Source organism: Paroedura picta, chromosome 6, assembly GCF_049243985.1.
Source record: "Paroedura picta isolate Pp20150507F chromosome 6, Ppicta_v3.0, whole genome shotgun sequence".
Classification (NCBI taxonomy): domain Eukaryota; kingdom Metazoa; phylum Chordata; class Lepidosauria; order Squamata; family Gekkonidae; genus Paroedura; species Paroedura picta.
The window spans coordinates 71,900,230-71,904,721 of NC_135374.1; the positions used below are offsets into that span (position 1 = coordinate 71,900,230).

The 4,492-nt window shown below is 42.5% G+C and overlaps 1 pseudogene; it reads left to right on the forward strand.

Annotated features, from left to right (window-relative positions):
* Positions 1-1,146: 1,146 nt before the first annotated feature.
* LOC143840050 (ras association domain-containing protein 1 pseudogene) lies at positions 1,147-3,026 on the forward strand (annotated as a pseudogene).
* The last annotated feature ends 1,466 nt before the right edge of the window (positions 3,027-4,492 follow it).

Genomic DNA, 4,492 nt, shown 5'->3' on the forward strand with positions numbered 1-4,492 from the left:
TTGGCTCCCAATTGAATTTCAGATCAGGCTTATGGTTTTGGTAATCACCTTTAAGATCAGATGCAGTCTGGGCCCAGTGTACCTGAGACACTGCCTCACTGTCTATTTCCCCCCAAAAGCTCTATTTCTGTTGGCTGCAGAGGAGAGGACACGCAGTAATGGGTTTAAACTTCAAGTACAACGATATAGGCTAGATATCAGGGAAAAAATTTTCACAGAGTAGTTCACCAGTGGAATAGGCTGCCTAAGGAGGTGGTGAGCTCCCCCTCACTGGCAGTCTTCAAGCAAAGGTTGGATACACACTTTTCTTGGATTCTTTAGGATGCTTAGGGCTGATCCTGCATTGAGCAGGGGGTTGGACAAGATGGCCTGTGTGGCCCCTTCCAACTCTATGATTCTATGATTCTATGATTCTAATTATCTGTTTAATATTGTTACCACCAGTTATGGAATGTTAGGAAACCTGATAACTCTTAATTCGATTTCAGTTTTTGATTTGTTTTGTTTTAAAATTTTATTTTAGACATATAAACAAAAACCACACCAAAAACCCGCAAAAAAATCTTATTACCCATATGAAAATAAACCATCATAATGCATTATTGTTCTAATCAATAAAGAACGACACAAATGGCACAATATATAAGACAAAACCAGAAACTAAACCCAAAAATAAAGCAACTAGGGGGGGGGGAGTTTCTATCCAAATTGGCTTTCTTAATGAAGTTGTAAACAATATTATAGACATCACCTTGATCCAATCTTTTAAAAAAGAACCAAAGCCTACATCCAAATAAAGAACATTCTTAAATGAGATATTTTATGGAATGTACATCAGAAGCCAAATTATCATAATGTTATCTTGTTTTTCTCCTATGAATTTATTTTATTTTATTTTATTTATGAGTTTCTCAAGTGCTGCCATATTCCTTATTTTTATATGCCACCTCACTACAGGCTAATAAGCAGTCTTGTCAAAGGCATTTAACACATGTTTTCATTAATACCTATTTTGTTGTTGTTGTTTGGTGCAAAGTCCTGTCTGACCCATCGCGACCCCATGGACAATGATCCTTCAGGCCTTCCTGTCCTCTGCCATTCCCCGGAGTCCATTTAAGTTTGCATCTACTGCTTCAGTGGGTCTTTCGAGATGACCTGGAGCAGCACCACCAGCAGCGGCTACTGCAGCCAGGAGGACTCCGACTCGGAGCTGGAGCAGTACTTCACCGCCCGTACCTCCTTCATCCGCAAACCCCACAAGGAAAAGGATGAGCAGATTGACTGGGAGAAGCCTATTTTGTTCCAAACTGAGATTGAGCAGAAGATAAAAGAATACAATGGCCAGATCAACAGCAACCTCTTCATGAGTTTGAACAAAGACGGTTCCTACACTGGCTTCATCAAGGTGCAATTAAAGCTGATCCGTCCTGTCTCAGTACCTGCTAATAAAAAGGCACCCTCTATCCAAGACACAAGGAAGAGCTCCTCACGCAGCCAAGCAATAAAACGCCGTACCTCATTCTACCTACCCAAGGACACAGTCAAGCACTTGCATATAATTTCCCGTACATGTGCCAGTGAGGTCATAGAGGCCCTGCTCAAGAAATTCATGGTCGTTGACAACCCCCGCAAGTTTGCCCTCTTTGAGAGAACAGAAAAAGATGACCAAGTGTATCTCCGCAAACTTTCTGATGAGGAGCAACCACTGCGTCTCCGACTGCTGGCTGGTCCTAGTGAAAAAGAGCTTCGTTCTAAAAGAGAATGAGACTGGAGAAGTCAATTGGGATGCTTTCAGTATGCCTGAGCTGCAGAACTTCCTGCGTATTTTGCAATGTGAAGAAGAGGAACATGTCAGGCAGATCCTGCAAAAATATACCCACTGCCGCCAAAAGATTCAAGAGGCTCTGACCACCTGGACCCCAGGTTGAGGCACCCATTCCAGACCCAGCACTCCAGCAAGGATAAGATGCCAAATACACAGAAATGGTGAAGCCAAGTGGGACTCGAATGAAGCAATCCTAGGAGTGTCTGTGGACTGACTTTGGAGGGGCAGGGGGATGGGAAAGGAGCTACAAGGATGTCTGGTTCCCTTGGTGAGCCAATGAATGGGTGCATGTGTGTCTGCTCCTTATGGAGTGAATGGTTAATAGTGGTGTTGAGTGGAAGGCACAGTGGGACCAGGTAGGAATTACCTGTTGAATGAATGTAAAGATGCACAAAAGAAATAGTACGCCTGTGGCTATCAAGAATGTGATGCCATTTTTCTATCACAGACTGGCTTGGTGGTGTGTTCAGCCAGTGTGAGGCTTTAAGAAGCAGGGTCAACCAAAGTGACCGCATATTTGGATGTATTCCCAAGAGTTCACCCTAGCAAGCACCCCCCTGCCCGGACTTCTTTTGTATTTCTGTTGAGAATCTCATTGTGAAAGCTCATGGACTAGATTGGTCAATCTTACCTACTTTTTCTTTGAACCATATAACAGTAGGACTGCTAGAAAAACTGAGCCCTAAAATGCCTATCAGCAAAAGGTGTTAGCTGGGATGTGGCCATACAAAGCAATGGGTAGTAACATCTGTCACTCAGTTAGGTGAAATAGACACAGGAGATAAAATCAGCCTTTGGTAGTCTGTGGTAGGAATCAAAATGCCAAAGGAATAACCCCAAAGAAAAGCAAGAGAGTTTTTGGTAAATTTTTCCCACTGTTACTCTAATTTCAGTGTTTACTTTAGAATTGCTATTTAGATTAAAGTTGATGCCCCCACCCCACCCCCAAAAGCAAGGACAGTAAAAGGAACTAGGTCTTTGAAACTGAGGAGGAGACAGTTTGCTTTTGGCTTGTACATGAAAAATGTGGAGATGGGTGACATGACAAATCCTAGAGTTTAGATTTCTGTTCTGATGAGGGCAGCTACTACTTTGACTCTGTCTAATTTTTGCATGCACACAAACATTCCTGACTTCAGCAAGACCTGGCAAGGAATCCCTTCCTATCCCTGAGGAGACATGGTACTTCCTTGTTGTAGGGGGTGGCATCTATACCCTGAAGCGTTACTCTGCTTATATTTACAAAGCTTGAGCAAGTCTGTATGTTTATGGAAAGTGAAGTACACTGTTCAGAGCAGGCACTTAGAGAAAACTCTGCTTATTAGAAGCGCTAGGTCCCATTGAAGAGTACAGTTTAAAATACAGATTGCCTTGAGCATCCAGAGGATAAAAGCTCAACTATACTGCTTCAGTGACTCCATCCTGCCACCTCATTCTCTGTCGTCCCCTTCTTCTTTTGCCCTCAATCACTCCCAGCATTAGGCTCTTCTCCAGGGAGCCCTTCCTTCTCATCAGGTGGCTTCATTCATTCTGGCACTACTCGTACTAGCCGTCTACTCATCCCCAGTAGCATATTGGACACCTTCCGACCTGAGGGGCTTATCTTCCGGCGTCATATCATTTTGCCTTTTGAACTTGTCCATTAGGTTTTCATGGCAAAGATACTGGAGTGGTTTGCCATTTCCTTCTTCAGTGGATCACCTTTTGTCAGAGCTCTCAGCTATGACCTGTCCGTCTTGGATGGCTCTGCACAGCATAGCTCCATAGCTTCACTGAGCTACGCAAGCCCCCTTGCCACGGCAAGGCAGCGATCCTTGAAGGGGGTTAATACCTATTAATATCAATTATAATGGGCTAAATGATCTATATAATTAATGTTTGTGACTTAAAATTATTTCTTTCAAATATAAATGGAAGGATAAAAAAATTAACTGATTTTTAAAAAGTTATCCAGATGGGGATTGAACCAGTGGTCCTTACATCTGCAGTTTACATACATGGTGAACCACCAACAATGCTGATATTCAAGGCTGTATGAAATGCATCTCAGTGTCCTGTGCAATGGTGTCTGAGGCCTCTATACACACAAAAAGGTACTTAAAATTATTCGACTGATAAAGAGGTGGGTAGAAACCAGGACCTTCCTACAAATGTCATTAAAAAAAACACTATTAGATTGACACAGAGAAGGAACATATCAAAATGTGACCCCCTCCCATTGCTTGAACTGTTCTCTGATCAATGTGGATGGTGTAGGACTGGGTAGCCATCTTCCAATGGGCATGGAAGGGTCAGGAGATGATTCTGCTTTGAAAAAGTTCAGCTTGTGGTTGAAAACTTAAAAAAAACCAAGATAACACTACTATTAAAAAAAAAATAAACAGGGGGAAGTAACCTGAATGCATGCTGATCTTCCGAATGGTGGTAAAAGAATGCAGAAGCAGAAAGAGCCCTGAAATACATCCACTCTGAAAGTGGCATCATCAAATACACAATTAAAAGAAATTGGACAGGGATGCAATGTGAAACTGAAGCAAATCACTGTGGCAGAAAAGGCTCTAGAATACGGCTGATCAACATGACCTATGAGGAAGAAAAGGACGTTAGTGAATAGGACTTTTAGGGATTCAGATGTTGTCACATAGCCCATGTTGTAATGCTGGGGGG